The 23,842-nt window shown below is 45.3% G+C and overlaps 1 long non-coding RNA gene across 5 annotated transcripts in view; it reads right to left on the bottom strand.

The window, feature by feature from the left end:
- LOC125327028 overlaps nucleotides 1–23,626 on the bottom strand; it is a 54,615-nt gene extending 30,989 nt beyond the window's left edge. For 3 of the 5 annotated variants that reach the window (XR_007204116.1, XR_007204115.1, XR_007204113.1), the window contains exons 1-3: nucleotides 23,524–23,626; nucleotides 19,561–19,716; nucleotides 14,322–14,575 (exon numbers count right to left, since the gene is read on the bottom strand). This is a non-coding gene — a long non-coding RNA (uncharacterized LOC125327028). The remainder of the gene's footprint in view (nucleotides 1–14,321; nucleotides 14,576–19,560; nucleotides 19,717–23,523) is intronic. The other 2 variants (XR_007204117.1, XR_007204114.1) reach the window with 1 other exon arrangement.
- Between the last annotated feature and the right edge of the window lie 216 nt (nucleotides 23,627–23,842).

The following is a 23,842-nucleotide window of genomic DNA, read 5'->3' as shown; positions in this document are numbered from 1 at the left end:
GCCCAGGTGTCAGCAACAGGACCCTTGCCACTGCTTAGGTAATCATCTTTCTAAAACACTCCAACCTGCTGGAAGTCCAGATTGCTTTCCAAAATGGTAGTCTTGCCTCCCTTGGACAAACAATTTGCTGAGACCTCCTCCTCTTTTTTGGATTCCCAAGAACAAGAGGATTCCAAAGCCAAAACTTCTGAGATAAAAAGTAAATTAAATCCAAACCGGTTACCCTGTCATTGATCACAGCAATAATTTCCATTCTGCTAACTTACTTAGAAAGCTTATGTGTGGTTTGTGTAGGGATTACTTGCACTTTTACTGCTGTAAAACATACTACTGGTATTACACACTTTTCCATTTTTTTTTTCTCCAGCATGCACAGACTTAGTAAAGAAAGGAGTATGCCTAAATTTAATGGAATTCTGGATGTCCAAGAGACCTGTATTTAAATACCAATAGCTTGACATGAACATATACCAATAACCAGTGTCCCTGGCTGAAGTGATATCAGCCTAAGTCAAAATATACTGTTATAGGGTGGATTTCTCTGAGGAAATACCTCTCAAAGAAATGATTCTGTGCTATCCTGATTCTTACATCAGCATGGCAATCCTAGTGAGGCTATTTATCACTCCCTCAAAGATCATATCTGTTTGTTGCTTACTCAGAGCTTTACAACTGTGTAAAATTTCCTGCTACTAGAACTAACCCGCTAAGACAGGACTCAGAAATTTCCTTACAGACAGAAGGAGCTCTTGACTCAGTTACCAAGAATCATGGACATTGGAAAAGACTCTAAGAATGAATTCAACCATTAAGGTAACTCTGACAGGTCTACCACCATATCCCTAAGCACCACATCTACATGCTTTTGGAAAACTTCCAGGGATGGTGAGTAGGACTTCTGGCTCCCAGATATATATTCTTGGGAATTTAGGCAAATATTCAGTATCAAACAGGAAGTTTTCTTAAAGCTCAGACCTCAGAAGAGTCATGGACCCTATGAAACATTCCTTCTTCTGAAAGGAACTCAGCATCACAGTCTAGTGTTTGGTGGGTGAGGCTTTCTATAGCAAGAGGGAGCTCTAAAGGTTCAGTAAGTTAAAACATGCAGAATGCACTTTTCCTATCTGGATCTGCCTCAGACATCCTGTTAAATGGGGGCAACCACTCAATCTACCTGGGTCCTAGTACTCCATCTGTGAGCTGATGATAACATTATGCAAGCTCATAGAAAATGTATATGGTTAAATGTATCCCTGTTTATGAGATTCTTTCATCACTGTTGATGAAATCTCTGTCAACACAGGAAAGAGGAAGAAATTCATGAGGAGGTAACCCAGTGCTATGCCTAATGCTTAATATTATTGCACCAACGTACAGTCTTTGTATTTACACTAGAAGGCAACAGCCGTGTAATAGTTAAGATGAGAAATGGCCAAGGTTTAGCCAATTTCAACAATGGATTTAGAGAGAAAAAGAGGAAACTACCTGTCTGGGCTCCTCCAAATAATTCTTCTCCCAGGTTCTAAATGATAAATGCCACTATAAAAGTTGTTGGGGTGTTCTCCTCTCAAATGCAACTTAAACTATGGACACCTCCTGAAAGAGACAGACACAGGAGAGGTTCTAAGCAAGTGAGCAAAATTTATTTGTCACATGGGTCCATTTGGCCTCCGTACCATGAATCATCACCCAGCCTGGGTGTGTTTAGGGTAGAAAGAAGGAACAACAAATGGGAGAAGGGTATTAAATAATGATTGCTATAGAGACCAGTCAGCTTTACCCAACTCCATGAAATTTAAACAAGAGAGCTTAGAAAATGAAACATCAGTACATTTCAAAGGGATAAAGGGCAGTGTACAAGTTAGCTGTGGAATGTAATAACAGGGTATCAAAGCAAGTTGTTTAGACACATTTCTAGAAGCCACTGTCAGCAATATGAAGGTGAGACACCCATATTTTTCATCCTTTCTGGTCACACCAAGAATGTGAGGATGGCATAGCACTTTCAGAGGAGCCAGAGGCAGAAGTAAGGCCAAAATAAGGCAGAGGAATGATGCCAGTGGGTGAAGGGAGGTGTCTGAGAAGTCTTCAGTTGCAATGCAGCTTCCTCTGGCTAAAGAGCCCCAGTGGTCAGGTCAAACTGTGATTTATGATTTTTTAGATTCTTCACCAGACTTCCATATGCTCACAGAAGAAGAGTTATCTGCAATTCTGCCAGGAGATCCCATTCCTTTGATTTCTGTTATCCAAGCCTTCACTGCCCGTAGCAGTGCAAAGTACCTTGCTATGAAGCCTGTGTCTGCTCAGACAGTCCAGCTATTACTGTGTCCTGTAGTCATTCTGCTCACCAGCATGGCTTACTTCTCATTCCTCCTCTCAGCCACTTTCTATACTGGCTTACCACTGAATCCCTGATCCCAGCTTACTAATCAGGCATTACATCCATCACGTCTGGGGCAAGACTTCCTGAAGATGAAATGGAGTCTAAGGGTGGTGAGCTCTTCCACAGCAACAAGAAGCCATTACAAACCTTTGTGACCTTTCAAGTACATTTCTCCAGCCACATTCTCTCTGACATAATTAGATGGCAGCCTTTTAAAAAGGCATCCTCTGCCCCTCTCCTCAGCATTGCCAGGAACATCCCAGACCTCTGAGCTGCCAGTCCCCCAGGAGAAGACTAGCCATAAGGCCAGACCTCTGGCAGTCATCTTCAGGTAACCTGCCTTGTGTTGGAAGAAAATGGTGAAGATTGTTTTATGGTCAAGGCCCAGGGGGTAGAGCTCAAAAAGCTGGATCCAGCTTAGTTTTTCAATGTTGGTTATGTCATTTAGCCTCTCTCTATGCAGTGATCCCACCAGTTCTACAAAGGTGAGATAAGGATACATTTGTAAATCCAGAGGACATGCCTGAATTCTCCACTGAGGGAGATCAATAAGATGTTAGGTAAACAACTCTCCTGCTGTCCTGTGGTTTGCATGCAGTAAAGAGCAACTGAGAAAAGTCTTATTGAAAAAAGATTCTCTTTTTTCAATCAGTAGTTGTATTGTCTGATCTAAACATGAAGTGACTAATGATGCCTTGCAGTACAGCAAGTGTGAGTGCTTGCAGCCTGCCGGCAGCTGCTCTGGACTCCTGTTGAAGTGATGGACCTGTGGCATCCCTCTATCAACCCAGACACCCTGCTGGGGCCATGGGCCTGGTGGGGGGCTGCTGGTCCAGCCCACAGGGAGCTGCAGCCTTGGGAGCCTTCATCCCACGCACATCCCTCCCCCCTCCTACCTGCATGCTTGACTTCTTGTCTTCAAGCCCCCAGCCCATCACCAACCTCCAAACTCCTCTCCTCCTGCTTTATCACCACGGCGAACCCTCCGGCCCTGCAGCATCCCTCATGCTGCAACCCCTCTGGGGGTGTCTGTCCTCCCGAAACTCTGTGGCCATGGCCCCCAGCATCCCATCTCCCACAGGGCAGCCTCACTTGTCCCCACCCTGGGCTGCCCAGGTGAGTGGGCGGCAAGTGCGCACCAGAGGGGGGCTGCACATCACCTGACCCCCTCCAGCTGATTCCCTCAGACAGGACGTCAAGTTAATGAGCCCTCAGGCCTGTAATTAGCTGTCAATTACCTCAAATTAATCAACTCCTCGCCTAATTAAGCATAATCGGCAGGTGGGCAGAAAACGGGCCATTGTGCGGGAGCCATGAGAAAAGCATGGCTGGCAAACTTGTTTAGGATCAGCAGCGCATTCCCGGACGCCGCGCCACCGACACCCGGGCGCCCGCCCCGTTCGCAGGCGCCCCGGCCCCGGCCCCGGCCCCGGCCCCGGCCCCGGCCTGCCGTGATGGGGCAGCGCGGACGGGGCCCCGCCGGGCCGAGGGGCGGCGGCGCTCCCGCCCTGCCGGCGTGGGGCGGCCCTGGTGCTGCCTGGGGACCCGGGCCTGCAAAAAGCCATGGCCTGGGCTTAGGGGGGGCGTTTCTTCTTCCAAAATATCCGCACCACCAAGCCTTAATGCACCATCTCGCCCTCCGCATTTTCTCTCCCTGGCTTGCCGTGCTTTCTGCACTCGGACCCTTCTCATGTCTCTCTGAGAAAGGGACTGAAACACATGCCCCGTTCCCTGACCCAGGCCTTCCTCAGTTCTGAGCACACCAACTTAACGGCGTGAAGACATATCTGGGTGGAAAACAGGGTTTCAACAGGCACTAATTACTACCTATAAAAATGAGTCCTACTGAATTAATTTTTGCATGGAATTTACACAGTCCAAGTAAGTCCCCATCCATCCTCCAGAGCTCTGTTTGGCGAAGGGGAGACATTCCCTGCCGAGGCCAGGGAAGGAGCAGGGCTCCTGCCAACTCTTGGATGTCACTGGAGCGGAGGACCTGAACTGCTCTTCACTGTGCCGGGGGCTGGATCCTGCACCCTGCCCACTAAATCCCAGTGAGCACCCTCTTTATCTAAAGGCAAACAGAGCATGGTATCCTTCTGAGCTGCAGAGAAGAGCTGGGGGAAATGCAATTTCATAGTAAAAGTATTGTGCTCAATATTAAAGTGAAAGGTTTTGATTATGCCTAGAAAGTCCTTTTTTTTTTTTTTTTTTTTTTTACGTAGCCAGATTATCACCCAGCGTGCTGGATTTACACTGCATTAGCGATTGTCAAGATTAGAGCAGAATCCCCAGATAACAAACAGGAACACAAGACGTCAATTTATGACATAATAGCAATAATCATAGTCAAAAGAAGGATGCAGTGGAGGGCAAGTTGAATATCTTGGCTCTGAAGAGAGAAACTCCCTGCATTGGAGTGGCTTTGATTAAAAATCCCCGTTATGTCCAAAAGTATAATTTTATACTTCTTTTTCCTGACAGAGAGGAAAAACAACAGCTCAGCACAGGTCTGGCAAAGTTGGTGCATCAAATCATCAGCAATTAGAGGGACAAGTTGGGCGATGCAACCTTCCCCCTGGACCCTGCTAAGTGTCTATGCAGGTCACAATAGCTTCCTGGACCTCCCAAAAGAAGGCGTACGTAAAACTGGGCATTTCTGTGCCTGCAGCTATTTGGAGCACAAGCTCCAACTGTCCTGGGTTGCAGTGTATTCTATTACCATCCTCATGAGCTGTTGAAGAGAGGCTGAAGGCAGCCCCTGCCCTGCAAAGGGTGTCATGGGCTGGTGTGAGAGAGGCTGTGGAGTTGCCATGCTGGGGTACGAGCTGGATCCTGGCAGCTGGCCTGACCCTGAGGGATTAGAGACTCCCCCACCTTCCCAGCTCACATGGTGGCACACGCTGCAGCTGGGCCCACGAGGCCCTTTTTTTTTCCTGCCTGCCCTGTTCTCAGTCAAGCGCTTGTTGTCACAGCAGGAGGCTTGGGCAGGGACCCCTCTGCACACATAATGCAAGAGCCATGAGATGCTGGGGGACTCAGTGTCCCCTCTGTCCCCTTGCCAAAGCCACCATTTTCCGGAGCTTCTCCTGTACCTGCCATCTCAGTAGACCTTTCTGGGGGAAAAACCTCTGTTTTTTGGGAATCAGGAACCACTCCAGTATCATCACTTCCCTCATTTATGAGTGTCTTTTTTCCAGACCCTTTTCTCCATCACGTGTCTTCCTTTGGCTGAAGCACTGATCCCACTCCTTGGGGTCCATCAGCAGATTCATGAGGACCAGGCTGGGAGGAATGCACTGTATGATGGTGTCACGGGGTTGCAGTGCATTCTATTACCATCCTCATGAGCTGTTGAAACCAGGTGGGGCAGTGTTTCCTTGCCTCCTCCCTCGGGACTATCTTCTGTTAATGAGCCCATCAACACCTGGCCTCATGACTCATCCTCCCATTGTGAGATGCTCCACCCAGAAGGAGGAACCAAGCATCCCATCCTGGATATAATCTGAGATTCCGAACACCACAGGCAACCTTTCCACTGGATTCCCAGAGGACAGGAGCTACATAGCCATCACTGAGCCTTCCAAGGAAGAGCAGACCCCTCTACAGGACCACCGCTTTGACAGAACCACATCCACCACCTCAGGAGGATTGCAGCCACCATCTTATCAGACTGCTACCACACCCTGACTAGCAGGGTGTCAGGTTGTATCCTGACTCTGTCAGTTTGAACCAGTGTTTTCTGCCTTTTTTTTTAAATTTCCCGATTAAATTGTTATTCTGACTCAGTGCCTCCCACTGGTTTGTTTTCAAACTAGTACACATGAGCTGCAGGCAAACAGCACTCTCCAGCAGTTCCCTGTTTATTTGTGGGCATGTTGCATATGCACACTGATTTCACCTGCTCATTCCCATTTAGAGCTGGAGCACTCAGATGACTCACATCAAGGCTGACTAACCATTTCTATTATTAGCGGCCTTCTTAATCACTCATAACTCTTTTGGATGGGGAGTGTGAAGTCCTCCAGATCTGAGCTCTAGTCAGGGAAGCAGTGGTTGCTTTGACTGTGCTGTGTTTGGGCAAAAATGGCCCAGGGACTTACGAGTTTAAGTGCCCAAGCCACAGAACCTTTATCCCATTATAAACCAAAACTCTGTGGAAATTAAAGACAAAGACCAAAACAAGAGCGAAACAGGCAATAGAAATCTGTTGGGATCAGACTGATGGAGCAACTTTCAATGATCCACTGAAAATCAATTGCAACAAGGGCTGAGTTGTTACAGGTAAAGAAATGGTGCTGAGAGGGGCTGGGGTGCTGCTTCTGCTGCCTGGAGACTTCCCTGCCGAAGGGACTGCATGATGAATGAGCATGCAAGGGACTGTACAGCTGAGTGCTGCCTCGCTAGGGAAGCCAGGGCCCTGCCTGGGACTGCACATGGTCACATCTTATGGGAGCACACCTGGAGCCCAGCTGCTGGCTACAGAGGTACCTCTTGGAGAGAAAGAGGAGGGGGGCAGGGTCAGATCAGAGGAATCCAGCAGCCATTCAAGTTCAAGATGGAAAAATGTATCTGTTCCTGTGTCTGACATTGGTTGAACTTGACTGGCACTCCAGCTGTTTCAGACTATGCTGTTGTGCAGGTAGTGCCCTAGCCGGGAAAATGCTCTTCTCCCCCTTGGCACTGTCATAACAAACACTCAAAAAAAGCTGGGTAAGCAGTGAAGCTGTGCCATTCTCTGAGTTTGAAAAAGCAAAAGCTATAACTATTTCATTAATTATTTTGGCCAATGAGTTGGAAACAACAGCAGGGAATTCACAATCACTCGCCTGTCATTCTGTCTGTACTGTTTGCAAGGATCATGGCCACCATCTCATTTACTTTGTGCAATGCCGTAACATTGAGGCTGGCCATGTTCTGGTTTGGTTGTTCCTTACTGCACTGCCATGGCAAGCAGCAGAAGTAGTTTGAGGGGAAAGCACTGCAGCTCTAAACAGTTATTTCTACAAAAGCCATGAGCTTCTCTAACAGTTAAGTGGAGCAAGGTGGAGAGTGAGATCTTCCTGACCAATCCCTCTGTGCAGCTCTACTCCATGATTATAAAAATAAAGGACTCGGGTTAGAAAGTACTTACAACGTGCATAAGTGTTTTAAATGTTGTGATTCTCCTACATGTGTTCATTACAATGCAATCTGCAGTCACGTATCTGTAGTGTTGCAGTCTCTCCCCAGCCATGCATGAAATTGACTTCAGTAAGAGCTGGGTAACCACTGAAAACAACAGCCAGTCCCTAGGACCAAGAGTTTTGGGCTAGCCTAGAGCAGGCTGCCTTTCCTCCAAGCTCCTGCTTGCCCTGGGCCCCATGGAAAGGTGCACAGCAGCCTGTCAACATCAGGATTTAATAAAACCATTAAGGAAAGTCACAAATTTCAGAACTGTTCAATGTCGCACCTGGTGAACAGCCTCATCCTGGCACTGAGGGTATGTGTGCATGAGCACATGCAAGTCTGCTTAACAAGGTGCAAGCATACGATGTACCTGGGTGGGAATCACCCTGGGCCCAGGAGCAGCTGTGCCCAAGCCAGGAGCCTTGAGAGTGACCAAGACAAGAGGCTGTGTGTGGAGATGCTCTGGCACAGCTCCATGAGTCAGCTGCCAGGCAGAGCAAGCCACATCTGTCCCTGCATGTCTGTGTAGACACACACTGAGTAACTATGGCTGCTTCCCAGAGCAAGTTTCTAGGCTTCACTATGTTTTTATTTGTCTTGCAAGGGAGAGAGCAAGAGTTCTGATAAATGAAGAAAAAGGGCAGCTTGCTTTGCAGGAGATTTATGTGACAGTCTCTCTCTCTCTCCCAAGAAATCCTTTGTGCTGTTCCTCACGGTTGTCATCCTAGACAGCTGTAGACAGGGTGCACTGACTTGGGGAGCCAGCGGATGAGCACACTGTCACCGCCCCTGCGCTCAAACCAGCAGCGTTCACCAGCTGAGTCTGGGTGCTACTGAAAGACACACTGTGCTGGTTTGTTCCCCGTGTTGCTCCAGTGACCTGAGCTACCCTTTGCAACTCAGGTGGCTTTGGGAGACCCTTGTATGTATTCAGGAAACCCTATGCATCACTGTCAGTGCCTGTGAGCATGGCTGCTACACAATCCCTGTGTGTCTCAGTCCCTCACCCACTGTGGGTGCTGAAAAATCTGCCAGGTCTGTTGGTAGGGTCACAATGCTGGATGGGGACACCACTGCTAAGGGAACAGAGGGCACAGACGGCCCTGGGCCAGCGGCTGTGCACATGAAGGCAGCAGTGGGTGCAGGACGTGCTGCCCAGTGTGCCGAGGCTGTGGTGGGCAGCAAGCAGGGACCATATGGAAGGTGCTGCCAAATGAGGCCATTGAAGCAAAGGCTGCAAATGAGTTTAGTAGACAGACATTTTGAGGAGGGGGAAGCAGAGGGAGTGGAGAAGAGCAGGAGAAAGGGAGAGCTCAACATCACAACCAAGAGGGGCCTGCCAGGGCCACACAGGCTTGGTGGACAGTGCTCCATTTCTCCTCACACCACACCTTCTCCCAGTGCCTTAACTTTTAAGATCCCTCAAAGGAAAGAGGGGACCAAGGTGTCATGGCCCCTTCTTTGTTTTTAATTACTTCCCATTTTAATCTCGATTTGCATGTCGATCTCTCAGAACTGGGCCAGGGACTCTACAAAGCCCTTGTCAGCAACTCCCCCAATAATAAACAGGAAAAGGCTTAAGGGCAAAATCACTTGCATGTTAATGAGACTGTTTGCTGGAGTCAAGAGAGAAAACAGCAAACAAACAAATGGACTGAATTCCAGCGGCAGCTGTTTGCTCCTTAATCTCGGCTTGTCAGAGCTGCCCTTTGATGGGACACAATCTACACAAACGATTGTGCTAAATCTTCTAATCTACGTCCTCATTATTACATCCCTTCTTACGCATGTAAATCAGGGACAAACTCATTTTAATATTTAGATAGATTATGGAAGGGAAGGGGAGGGGATTGGAGGGGAAAGGAGCTGCTGGTGGTGTCTGTTCCTGCCGGTTAGGAGGGGTGTTAATGAGGAGCACAGGGAAGGGAGCTGTCTGCATAGATCCCAGGGCAGCAGCAGGAGGAGGAGCACCTGTTGTCAAGGCAAAATGGGGAGTCTAAAGGGGCGAGGACCCTGACACTGGGATTCTGGAGAAGACCATGGGCATGGGTGATTGGCAAGGTAATGGAACAGGGCGTTGAGGAGGACCTCACCCTGGCATTCCCCAAGCCCTCTACCCATGCACTCAGCCTCTGGCTTTGTTGAAGTGGGATGCTGGAGGAAGGTTTGGTGTTGTACATGGGGGCTTGGTGGTGACATAGTGAGAGATGACAGGGCCTCACTGTGGGGGCACACCAGGGCCCTGACATTGTCCCTGGGTACCTTGCAGTGCAGGGCCTCCTTACAGCACAGCATTGTGGTCTCCCACCCCTCTTCAACCTGCCCTCACTGTTAGTGAGCTGAGGATCAGATCAACCACCAGGCTGGAGAAGCAGGCTAACACCTAACTGTAGAATTCAAGGATGCAGCCTCACTGCCTCCACACAAATGTCATTAGAGCCGTGGTTATGGTCTTTAATAATGCTAAAAATAATTGCTTTTGCAACAAACACAGCTGTGGGGAAAAGGGCTCTCCTGCATTTCCCTGCCTCCCGCATCTCCTAATCCAATTGTCAACCTACAACCTGCCCCTTAACCTTCTTCTTCAACTGCAGCAAAGGCGTGATACACCAGCCTTATTTCTCTGAGCCCCTCATCCTCTTCTGCTCCAGGAGGGGCAGTCTTACTGTAAAATAGGGAAAAAAAAGTTTAAAACAACCTGGTTAATTCACAAATTTGCCATTGACCTCACACCTTTGAAGGAAAGGTGCAGAAGGTGAGAAGCTTGGTGCACAAAAGGTGAGTACAAAGAACAGCAGAGGCAAGCAGGAATATAATCAAAAAGGCCAAGCATAAAATAAGTTTGTAAGTAGCAGGATAATCAAAGGGAACAAGAAATCATTCTGTAAATTCATTAGTAGCAAGAGGAAGACTAAGCAAAATATTGGATCTCTGCTCAACAGGGAGTGAAAATTATTGACGGAGGATAATATTAGAGAAACTAATAACAGTGATAAAGAAGTAAAATCTTGGCATAGAATAAAAAAAGTGTATGGGAGAGGTAATGTTATTGAGTTAGATGCATTCAGATTTATTTGGCATAACGAGCTTCATTGAAGGTGCTTAGAAATCTGGCTACAGCAGAGTCAGTAGTGGCTGTCTTCCAGAACCTGTAGAGATGTGTTGGAGTACAGGAAAATCACAGGCATTGCTCTTACAAAAGTGAAGGAAAGGGTGATGTGTAATTATAGACCAATCAGCTTAATTCCCTTTCCCATTAAAATTCTGGAATAAATCACCTAGTTATCTCTAAATATCAAAGGCTAAAATGAGACAGTCAATTGTTTTCAGTGTAAATTTGTCAAGGATCAGTCCCTTCTAGTCAATCTAATTTCTTGCTGTAGCAAGGCAACAGGTCTTGTAGATAAAGAAGGAACAGAAGACATTGAGTATCTTTACTTCCATAAGTTGTTTAGGCTCCATTTCAAAAGCTATCCTTATGAGTAAACTAGGGAAAAATAAATTAGCAGAAACTAACGTTAGATAGATGAAAAACTAGTTGAAAAACTGTGCTCAGCAAATAGTCCTCAGTGGTTTACTATCAAAATAAAGGATGTATTGAGAATAGCTCCATGAAGATCTGTTCTGGGTCTCGTTCTGCTCACTGATTAAACTAACAACATGGATGACAAAAGAGGGAGTGGGGACATCAGGAAGACACAGACCTGGAAGGCTCTTTAAGTACACTGAAGGACAGACTTAGCATTCAAAATCATCTTGGCAATTTCGGAAAGTGGTTGAAAAAATGTAGCTGCAAATCAGTAAGAAACCATGCAAAGAATCTCAGTGATGCAGAAAGAATGAAATGCATAAATAGGGGTTGGAAAACAACTTGTTATGCAGCAATTCTTCCAAAAAAGCAGTAGGGGTTAGAAGGGATTACAAGCACTGTCAAAAATAGTATAGTGTTGCAAATAAATCAAACCTCCTACTGTAAGGAATGGATAAGACTACAGCTGTCGAGACGTCTGGAAATTACCTTTCCTTGTATTCAGCATGGGTGAGACTTTAGTTGTATTGAGCCCAGTTTTGGAATTGCCCTTCTAAGTAGACTCATTGCAGAGTGCCTAATGAAGGACACTAATGATCACAGATCTGACACATGTCCTGCAAGGAAAACCTGGAAGAAGTGGTGCTGTGTAACTTGAAGAGGGAAGACAGGGAGACGATAAAAGAAAATCCCCAGGCAAGAAAGTTGTATAGGAAGAAGAAAAAAAGCTGCCCTCTGTGCCCATGGCATAGGAAGTTGTAGTAAGAAAGATCTGTTAGACATCAGGAATAAAATTAAGAAAAATGAGCAGGGGGAGCAAAACAGACTGCAAGGGAGATACTGGAAGAGATTGCTTAGATGCTTGTCCCTCTGTCAAGAATGAGATGGGTATAACTGGTCATGACACAGGGCAGAACGGAGGAAGAGACAGCTTCTCTGGGTTCCCACTAGTCCTAATTTTCTAACAATCCATCTCCTCATTTCTGACATCCACAATCTAACCTTCAGCGGTGTTTGAGATGCAAGTACGCAGAGAGAGATGAGACATAAGGAAGTGACACTGGTTCACAGAACACATCACTGCTCTCCTCGCTCACACCCCACTGTATTCTTACTAACCAGGAATGATGACAGGATGGAGACCTGAAAAATGATGGAAACCCAAGAGTTGACCGAACTCTGGACATGGACAAAGTATTGGCCCTTACCATCTTCTGGGGTCTGGCTGAAGGAAAAGGGCAGGGGTGTGCCACCCAGATCACTGCCATGTGAGCCCATGACTGACTGAGCATTGCTGTGAGAGTTAAAGGAGTGGTGTGAGCATCTGCTTCCCTATCACCACCAGAAAACCAACCTGACTGCTGGGACCGCTCCTCCCTGCTAGGAAAGCTAAATCAAGTGATGCCTTGAAGACTTACAATAAACTGTCTATATACTCTAATAGAAATATCTATTTCTGCAACATTTCCTTGGGAAAATCTGGGGAGGCTGTAAATGTATGAGGTTGGCATGAGTATCTACCACAAGTAATGGAATTTCAAGTAAAGGCTGGAAATTTTTTCCTTTACCCTTTCTCTCTATTCCCAGCTATTTTCAGTCTGTATTATTGTACTTCATCACCTTCTTTCCTTGACCCCATGCATTCTTAATAACAGAATAGAAATATAGGACCATTTATGTTGGAAAAGACCTTTAATAACATTGAGTCCAACCATTTACCCAGAACTAAACCATGCCCCTAAAACCCACATCTACATGTCTTATAAATACCTCCAGGGGTATACTCAACCCCTTCCCTGGGCACCCTGTTCCAATGCTTGACAACCCTTTCCATGAAGAAATTTTTACTAATATCCAATCTAAACCTTCCCTGGCACAACCTGAGGCCATTTCCCCTTGTTACTTCGGAGAAGAGACTGAACATCACCTGGCTACAACCTCCTTTCAGGTAGTTGTAGAGGAGTAAGTTCCCTCCCGAGTCGCTTTTTCCCCAGGCTAAACACCCCCAGTTCCCTCAGGTGCTCCTCACAAGACTTGTGCTCCAGACCCTTCATGAGCTCTACCACCCTCCTCTGGACATGCTCCAGCCCTTCAATGTCTTTCTTGTAGTGAGGGGCCCAGAACTGAATACAAGATTCAAGGTGTGGCCTCACCAGTGCCACGACCAGGAGACGATCACTGCCCTGGTCCTGCTGGACACACTATTTCTGATACAAACCAGGATGCTTGTATCGTACACTTGTATCACACTTCATGCTCCCCACACCCTTGTCTGTCTGAGGAGCACAAACCCTTTTATTTGAGATCAGGGACAGACCATGAGAGGATAATGGTCCCTTGGCCAGATGGGCCTTGGACTTATATCCACTATATCTGGGATTAAAGGTGGACACATTCTCAGGATCCATCTTTTGAGTCACTACGAGCAGCTCGCCATTGTGTTCTAGACATCGTGCTGATTCTCATGTTGCATTGTCTGCCAAGCCAGGATATTAGGTCTGGTCTTCAAAGCTCTCTCAGAGTCAATTATGTCTGAGTCTGCATTTTCATCACAGCCCACCTGCTCCATTGGGAAAATACAGTTGACTAAGTCTATGATGAAGTGAGGGAAACTGGAGATGAAATGGAGATAAATGTCAATGAGGTTTGGCTACTGAATAAGTTTGCAAAGGAAATACACTACCCCAGACTGGATAAGTTTAGGACACACAGCAGTGCTCCCTTTCTTATGAAGCTTTTCTACCATAACAGAAAAGAGGGCTTAATATTATAAAATATGATTAAAACAAACAAGAAAATGCAATAGTCTCTTCTTAACAGACTGTATCACCAGTTACCAAACTAGTTTAATGGTCATAAGGAAAACTGGTTTGAAACCCTAAGACATTTAGCAGCCCCCAATATACTTAAGGGAAGGCAACATCAGAAAAGACACAGAACATGCAGAAGATTGCAGGAAAAAATGTCACAGAGGTTGAGATGGGACATGGTACGTTACATAGGAGTTTCCTGCCTTCACTGGGATTTATATGAGCCAAGCAGGCAGGATGCAAGGAGTCAGCAGCATTGCACAGCTCCTGTGTCTGGCCGTGGTGGCTACCACCAGCAAGAGGGCAAATGTCTGAGAGTGAAAACGTCTAATCTATTAAATGTTCCCCATGAAAGGGCTCCTACAGTCCTACCAGTTACTCTGGGGAAATGTCTACAGTTTAAAGTCATCCATCCCCTCTCAATACTCACCTTTATCCTGTGTATAGGTGATCTGTGATCTGCCTTTCACTTAGTGACTAGTACTCCTCTTCCTGGTGCTAGCCCAAGTCTTAGTCTTCTTCATCAGATTTTGCGCCTTTCTGGTAGCTGAAGGATTACTACTCCTCTTTCTTCAGTTATCACTTAAGTCAGACACATCTCTGCATGGCTCACAGACCAAAAGCACAAGTTCCCAGGCATTTTCTTTCCTCTTTTCTACACTCTGTTCCATTTATCAGTATTTCCTCAAAAAACAAAAGTGCAAAACCACTCAGAAAATTTGAGTTTTAACATTGGAGAAATACGACGTTAACAGGCTGCTCCACAATGTCGTGTTTCTGAACGTGGAGCTGTCTCAATCCTTTTTAGAACTTTGTCATATTGCAAATATACATTGTGATCATACCAAACTATTATGCTCAGCTGTTCTCACTGTCCTACTGTCTGTCTCTGAGGCACATTTTTTGGCTCTGGGATTTTTCCCTTATAACAGTTTGCTGAGTTGACTCCCACCTATGTTCTCCATGCTCCAGCTCTCTGGTTCTCTTCCACTGATGGGCAGAAATTCTCCCAAATCAGTATCCTGCAAATGGCATTAATAGACACCTCGATCAGCTTTCTTCATTTTTTATGACGACTTGAAGAAGGACCGATTTAAATCCTCCTTGCTGGAAACTTTTGTCCCAACCTTATGGTTGCAGTCAGTCATATGGCTGCATTCTCATTATCACTGATAACTCCTATCTGAAAATTCACAATAATTCTTCCAGTGGCAGTTTCACATTTTGCTAATTAGAGCCTCAAGAACAGACCTGAAAAGGGAATTTTTTAATCAACAAAAAACCCCCTGCAGAGCTGAACAAAGCCCAGTGTATTTCTGACACTGGGCAAGAAGGTCACTTGAACCAGTTTAATTTCATTTGCATTGTATTCTTGGCAATTCGACCTGAATTTATTTTGACAAACAAATCTTGTGAGTAGTCTTCCCACACACTGAATGCATCTGTGGTGTTCCCTTCCTCCAACAGTTCCATGATACTAAGACAATTCAGTATGCACAGCAAATTCCTCCTGTTATGATAAAGTGATGGAAATTAGATTTTTGCTATAGCAATTGAGTTTAGCATTCTTTCCCCCTTTGGAAGATAAATTTATCTATCATGTTTCTTTCTTCAGCACCTAGGTCTGTGGCATCCAAATGTAGTAGAAAAGTAATATAGCCACAACCCAGAACAAGAACTTCATTTTAATATTCCCTTGTTCTGAGGCAGAGGAATATGCAGTTGTGCTGTTCCATTAATGCAAAAGCAGAGTAATGCCTCTCCTCCCTTATAGTGGGATCCATCTTACTTAACTTTAGATGCCCACAGCTGAGCTAGTCCTGGGCTACTTTTGTAGTCAGTATCTCATCAACAAAGTCAATGGAGATGCAATTCTCCTAATCCAGTTTATTTTACCTGTATCAAGTTACGGTAAACCATGTCATAGGCTCTACTGATCCTATTGATCAGAGTCCTCTGGCTACAATGGGAACATGCCCAAAGTAGACTCCCTACCCTGTAGGTATTCATGCTGGATCTGATGTATCCCACTGCCACATTGTGTTCTCTCTGGACAGTATTTGACTCCATTTCTCCATTTGCTCATTCTGACAGTTCCCATATAGATGACAATAAGCCAGAATCTTGGGGCTGTTCTTTCATATTGTTGCTACCACAATGCTTTAGTCCAGTTCCTCTCTGGTACTTGGCTACTGCCTTTGATCATGGAACCTCTCTTTGAAGTTTACCTACATAAGTTTTTCCTGATTCCAAAACTCAGAGTTTGGGACAAGCAATGAAAGACTGGACTACGTCTGTCAAAGACCAGAGAGGCATTTTTGAGTAGCCTCCAGGGCTCCAATCAGGCCTGCACAAGTACTAGGCTTGGCAGCTAGCTGATGTTCTGAGTTGGAGTAGCTCCTTTACTGCTGCACTCACCCTATGGTCAGGTCAGTGCAGCTCTGGGGTATCCCACTGTAAATCATGAAAAGATGTGGGTTGGAAACAACCTTTCCCTGGGAGGCAAAGGGCACCTTCGGGTGCTGATTTGGCCACTGTTTTCAGCCTTCGGAGAAATGATGTTCAATACAGGTTGGTCCCTCAGGTAAAGTGAGACAGGTCAGGCTTGATGGCCTCTTGTATGTGTGTTAATATCCAACACACAATACCCAAATATTCCTAGCATCCTCCCTCACACCTGAGTCCTCCCAGGGAGCAAGGGCAGCTTTTGGAGACTCCTCATTAGGTCACCGGCCTTGGGAGCTGAAATCTCCCCTCCCCCACCTTTGTACACAACTGTTCCTCATTTACATAAATTATCTCTATTCAATTAACTGTCCAGATGTCCGAATTGTGCCACCAATGATCTGTGAATGAATTAAAAATGGAATATAATTTAATAATAACTGATTAGAAGGAGATTAGTTGTTATATAAAAAGCAAAAACCAAGAGACAGCTAGTTGCCCTTAATCCGAGCCAATCCACAGTAATTATAGAAATACAGTCTCGCTTGCTCTCCTTCCCATTTCTCTTCTTCTCCCCCCACATTTTCTCTTTTTCTCCTTTTCCCTCTGTCCTTTCTTTCCTCTCTTTCTCTCTCTCTCTCTCTCTCTCCCCCCTTTTCCTTTTTTGTTTCTTGGTCTCCATCCCTCCTGTGCCTTCTCTCCACTTTCTCCTCCTGATTATAACTACCTACGTCAACAGAGTCAAAGCCCCTCCGGCTGCTGATACACCCGTGTAGCTGGGGATGTCCTGGCAGGTCCAACCAGCAATAGCTTTCAGCTGCATTAACATCCTGCCTTTCAAGCCATGTTAATGATGGTGTTTTTATGCTCTCACTTTTCTGTTAAACATTTCTGAAATCACTGCTTTTTCCCTAGGTTCCTAAGGCAGGCTCTTTAAAGGTTTCCCTCTTGTCTTTTGAAGTTGTGCAGAGCAATTTCTACACTGTCCTGGGTGTTTTAAAATCATATGCAGCACAGAGGCTCTGCTCCTCCTCTTGCACCAGGAAGAACCAGCAGCAAGTCCCTGAGCCCCTGTGGTGTCTCTTCTGAAAAAGAGCACCCAGACTTTTCCAGGAAATTTGCCATGGGTTTTTTTTAGTGCTGTTTTCTCCTCTCGCAAGCATACAGCCAAAATACCCCCGAGCCAGGCTGAGATAGTGCCAAACTTAGTTTTGGAGGCAGAAAAAACTGGAGAGAAAAATACAGCACCTTGTTACCTGAATGCTCCATGGGGATACCCCACCTTTTCTAACAGAGCTCCCTCCCTCCCTCCTAGCTGCCACCCACCTATGTCAGCTGGGACTCCTGGTGCAAACCTCCACCACTCCCTGTGATTTGCAATGCCACGAAGCTGAATAACTAAAAACTATTATTAGTTTATTTTTATTCCTCTTGTAAATTAAAACAAGAAAAAAGATAATTTGTTGATGTTAGTGGACAATTGATTTCAGGTAATTTCATAACATGATTTGGAAACTATCAGCCAGTAACAACCTAAGTCAGATTTACCCACTAGTTCAACATGGGGCTTGCAGACGTGGATAGTGATGATTAGGGATATTGCTTACAGACACACTCTTACAAGAAAAATGAAGCTGAAAACAGACATATTCACTGTCATAGACTCATCTCCCTGTACTAAGATACCAGATATTTAAAACCTCCAATGTCTTGGCTTGCTATGTGAATGCAGTCTTTCTGAATTAAAAGCTCTGCTCTCCCTTCATACATCACCCTTAAGAGCAGTGCTCACAGCAGCCCTTTTTGCCTCTTCTAAGCACTAAGCCATCTGCAGTTGGTTGGCTCTACCAAGGTGGAGCAGAAATCAGAGAGACTGAATGTCTAAGACCCAGAGAGCAAACCTACATGATGTAATACTACACAGACCATTTTGATGAGCTCACTGATAACACTGTGATGGTAGCTGGTAGTTATTTTACCCTTTAATGCACCTTTTAGTTCATTAAAATGGAAGGGTATTTGTAGACATAAAGGATGTAGTTCATGCTACAGCTTCACCAAGAACCAGCAAATGTTTCCCAAAATAAGTTTTGAGAATGTTAGCATCAAAAAACCCAACCATTTCAAAAGCAGTAGAAATTAATTACTACAAAATGTGTAGTTTTGAATACCCAATCATTCAACCCTTTTCATTAGCACAAATTAAAATGTGAAGATTTATTTCATCATTCCAGTAACATGCTGTTTGGGTCAACTTCTTGTTTTTACTGTGGAAACACCATCCTGACCTTCAAAAATATTTATGAAGGTTTATTCTTGTAAACAAGTTTGTGTAAGTGCTGGAAGCACACAGTATTTTCTCCCTGTTTAGTTGGTCACTCCAGAATGGACTGCCAGTTCCAAAGGAATCTGATCAAGAGCTAATTAAGGTAACATGTCTCATTTACAGGTCACTGCAACTAAAATTGTTCATTAACTGTAATTTCTGTGTTGTTGCTAAATGTTATGATGCTGCCTTGCAGCTCACTATATTTGTGCTTTTCACAAAGACCTCTAAGAATTGTGAGAGTACATGAAAATTCCAGCTTTTATTAAAAAGCACTGCTGGTGCAAAAGGTTTGACAACACCAACTGGAGCCATTTCAGTGCAGAAAAAACTGAAAGAAGTTTAATACATTATTGAAAGCCTTTTACAATTTTCAACCTAATGTATTTATTTTTTATGGACTTAATTAAAAAACTTTGTACTCTTGGGCTTCTGCAGTGAGCATTTTTATATTTTGATAATTAAAATGTTATCGCTCTGTGGCTAGAAGATGCATTCAGCAGACTTTGAAGACTTTTTACATATGATTTGACTTTGATAGTCTTATTTTTCTGAGTAACATTTTACTCACAAGTAGTTAAATTGGCTTCTATGAGTATTATTCAATATGATAATGTGAGGAGAGGTAGCAAATCTGTCCCCTAGGTTAATGCAAGACAAGCCATCGTTACTGAAGGTATATTAATGATTTCTGGTTTGAAAAAAGTGTTTTGTTCTGTTTTATAAATCCATGTCTGAAGCCCACATGAAAACATTTTGCGCTTTGGTATTTCTGCTGCAGAGATTCAGAGCTAAAGGGGTTACTGAAATGCTTTTTTACTGTTAATTTTCCCAGGTTTAGATTTATGTTAGAGGATGTGTCAGCTGGAAGCATGATCAAACCCTTAACACACGTTACCTTTTTATTCTTCCTCTTTTTGCACTATTTCCATCAGGGGTTTGGTATCTGCTTTTCTAGTGGTCATTATCCTCTGGAGCAGCCTTAGTTTGAAGTTGGTTTTCTTGATGATTGTTATGGAGATCTTCAGGAAAAGGATGTGCATTTACAACCAACCTAAGAACAAATTGCAATGTTTAGTTTCATCTTTTAGTCTGGGTTTTGTTAAGAGTCTGCAAACAAAGGGCAGTGCCATGGCATGAGCAGAGGGACCAGGAGCACTGCAGCCCAGTCCTAAAGTAATCAGATGGCAGTGGGTTTTATCACACCAAAGCCAAGTGACTTCTCCAGACCACCCCATGTGCAGGATCTTCTCCAGCTGATACTCCTGCATGCCACCTGTGAGGGGCAGTGGCACCACCCTGTGCCGCTGGCTTTTCCCAGCCTCATCCCTGGGCAGCAAGCACTGCTTGCTTTCCAGGGCCTGTAAACACCACAGTTCAGTTCAGAGTGCTTCCTTATCTCTTTAACCTGTTCACATCTAACAAACGTGCATGGCTCATTTCCCTGGGCTCCACCTCTGCAAGGCAAACCAAGCCCCTGGCAGGTGGCTGAGAGTCAGCTTTGCCCGTGCTGTACCACACAAAACCAGCAGCACTGACAGAGGCTTCTCCCGTTCCAGACTGTCAAAATGCTCTTTAAAGTCACCTAAGTTCAACTGTAAAGTGCTTGGGGAGTGAGATTGTGGCATTTTCAGGACTCTGTGCTGATCTGAAGGTAGGCTCCTCAGCTCCACACAAAGATGAAGGCAGAGACGTGTTGCTAAACAGAGGCTATTTTGCAACAGAACAGGACAAGTCTTCCAACAAAATGGGATGAATATTGGAAAATATGCAAGGATGCAAGATGAGAAAGAGGCCCAGGAGAGTTCATAAACAATGGACCTATCGCAAGAAACCCAAAGCTGGGATACACATGAGATATCACAGCTACTAATACAGTCTCCGAGGAAACAAAGGGCACCCTGGGCTCATTTTGCTTCCTCTGTCCTTTGGTTCACCAAGGGGGAAGCAAAAGAATGATGGATTCCAGTGGTTCAAACCAAAGTGGTGTAAGTGACACCTGCTGGTAGATGCCTGGCCACCAGAGCACAGTCTTCCTCCTTGCTGTGGGAGCAAGGGTGGCATGGGATTACCATGGGTTACACTGAGCCTCCACACAGCCCCAGACTCATAGAGTACCCTGAGTTGGAAGGGACCCACAAGGATCACCACAGTCCAACTCCTGGGTTGGGAATGTCATCTGTTTAGATCCAACTAGGGTTTCCCAGAGAGGAGAACCTTTTGCCTCCATCCCTTCACCCTGATTTCCCATTACTGCATTCAGTGGTGGCTCCATGGATTTTTTTTAGACATTTCATGACTCTGACTGCCCTGCAGTTAGGTTATTAATTCATTAGGGCACACCGGGAGGCACTAAAAACAAGTGCTGAAGACTTGGCACCTCTACTGTAGATGTTTGGGGCAATTTCTTTGGCTTAGCTCTTCTCTGGAGTGAGGATCCATCAGCAGCTGGAGAGTGTTGGGAGTGGGGGCATGAACCACATCATCTTGCAATCCTGTTTCATCTGCAAGGACACCCGATTGAGCCTCCTGTGACCCCCGTGCAACACAGAGAGCAGCAACTGAGGTGAGTGGAATTTGCATCTGGAGGGCACCCTGGATCCAAAAGCCACATTCAGTGTAGACAGACTCAACTCATTAGTCACCAATCCTAACCTGAGCCAAGACTGCAAAGTTTGTCCGTGGGGAAGTATGTATTTTAGAAGGTCTCAGTGGGAAAGACCATTCCTCAGGTAAACAGTTTTAATGCTGGAATATTAGACATGGCTGTAAGTCAGATTCTCTCATACTGTGGGAAATTCTAGTATTTTAAAGCATTTTCTCTCCATGGAGAATTAACGTTGTAATCTTAAAATGCTGTTCTTGCAACTGATTCTTTTTTTTTAACTAGTCTTACAGGTCATCAGCAACAGCTGACAGCAAACAATGCCTGCACTATACAGACACTGTGATTGACAATGGAGGTAGTGATTCCTATTTTATATTTTTAAATCATTAAGGTCATCAGAAACTTCATGGCACATGAAATATTTCACACTCTTGGCAGCATGAAGATTCTCTGCTGTGTTATAACAAAAGGATTTTCCATTAATTTAGTATTTACTCAGTGCAATGTAGCAAATGTACTTAACAGTTTGAAAATTAAAATGAAAATAGATTTAAACAATTTTTCATGCTATAATGTGATAGTAGTAGAATAATATAAAATGAAAATGCATAAATTAACATAAGAAAATATATTTCAGAACAATTTTGTAAAACAAACTGTTTCAAAATATATTGCTCTAGGGATTTCTGTAAGCGACTATATATTTTTCTGTCAAAAGCCCAAATACTTCCATCCAAAGAGGTTTTTTTTCAACAAGAAGCTGTTTTAAAAATGTCTTGCCTAGTCTACTAATTATCCTCACTGTGAAAAATTCAGGCCTTATATTAATACTTATATTTAATTAAATTAATTATGAATTAGTTAGCTTGACCTTCTAGTGCTAAATCCTGTTATGCCTTTGTCTAACAAATTAAAGAACCTTCCATCCTTTGAAAGTGTCTCTCCTAACTGCTTTCAGAGGGTGACCGAGCCACCTTTAGATTTTCCCTCCTGAAGCTGAATAGATCAAGCTTCTTAATTCTCACTGTATGACAGGTTTTCCAGCTCATGGGTTGTTCATGAAGCTCTTATCTGAGTAATTTCCAGTTCTTTGGTGTTTTGGGTTTTTTTTAAATGTAGATACCAGAAGTGGATACAGTATGAATCTGTTATGGTCTTGAGCTGCCAAGACCATCCTCATCCTGCTAGGTAGTATTTTCTTGCCGATAGATCCAGAAATGGCATAGCTCTGATAGAGCAGATTACACCAAAAATCCATGCTTAGTTTTTATTATCTGTTACATCTCCTCCATCCTCCTCAGAGCCACTGCTTCCCATGACAGCAGCGTGTGACCTTCATTTTCTGTTCTGAGATACACAGTCTTGCATTTGGCTATATTAAAATCACATATTGTTCAAATGAGCAGAGCCTGCCAAGTGATCCAGATTGCTCAGTATAACTGACCTACTCCCATCATTATTTATCACTCCACCAATTTTTATGTCAACTAGAAATCATTACCAGCATTGATTCCATATTTTCTTCTGAGTCACCACAAAGATATTGCACGGTATGGACCAAGAACTGATCTCTAGACAGCACATCTTCAAAATTTCTCAGGCAGTGGGTGATTCCCCAGTGAATTTGTCAGAACCACTAATTAGTCAGCTTTTAATTCATTTAACACGTGTAATTCCGATTCCACCTCAAGGTAATTTTTTACCAAGAAAGTGACGGGGTGCCAAGTGAAGTGCTAGCCCGGCACCCAAACGCACTGTGACAGCGGCGGCCTCCACACTGCTCTATTTTTCCCTCCCCCGCAAACCAAGTCACACTCCAAATGACGTTCCCCATTGAGCACCCATCCCCTGGAATTATTGGAGCCGTGGATTTGGGCACTTCATACCGCGCCGTGCGCAGCGGCCCCCGGCGCTGGTGCGGCTCGGCCGGGGCTGCCCCCGCGGGAAGGCGCTGGCCCGGGGCGGCGGGAGCCCGGCTGCGCGGGGCGGCCCCGGGCCCGGGCCACCGGGGGTCCCCGTGCCTGCGAGCCCTCCGCGGCCGGCGGCGGAGCTGCCGCCTGTAATTAGCGGCATTAGCGGAAGGAAAGTTGCCTGCTCTGATCTCCCATCCCGAGGCCACAAGGTCCCCGGGCTCCTCCATCCCTCCCCAGCCCTTCCCTTTCCTTTGCTCATTGCTCTATTGCAGGCCAGGGCGGCCACCCCCTTCTCCCCTTCCCTCCCTGCCAGCCGGGGGAGGCTCGCGCTTGTATTTACCAGCAAATGATTAATTGTTGCTCGGCGCTGGCTGCTAATGCTGCTAATCCGGGCGGCTGCGTGTTCGGCCGCTCGCCCGGTGCCAGGCCCCGCGGGCGGAGGGGGCCGGGCTGCGCCCCCGCCTGTAATTACTCCCCAGACAAATCTCTGCAAACAGAGGAGCGGGGAAATCTCTGCCCATATTGCAAGGGGCTGCGGCCCCCACCCGCGGAATAATTTTGAGACTCAAATCCCAGCAAAGACCTGCTACAAATTGCTGCAAATTAAGCTGATTTTGCCCCGAATGAGGGATTTTCTGCTGCAGATCAGCCCTTCCCGG

This window comes from Corvus hawaiiensis, chromosome 6 (assembly GCF_020740725.1).
Source record: "Corvus hawaiiensis isolate bCorHaw1 chromosome 6, bCorHaw1.pri.cur, whole genome shotgun sequence".
In the NCBI taxonomy this organism is placed as follows: domain Eukaryota; kingdom Metazoa; phylum Chordata; class Aves; order Passeriformes; family Corvidae; genus Corvus; species Corvus hawaiiensis.
The sequence above is the reverse complement of the archived record's forward strand: the minus strand, read 5'-3'. Positions and strand labels throughout refer to the sequence as shown.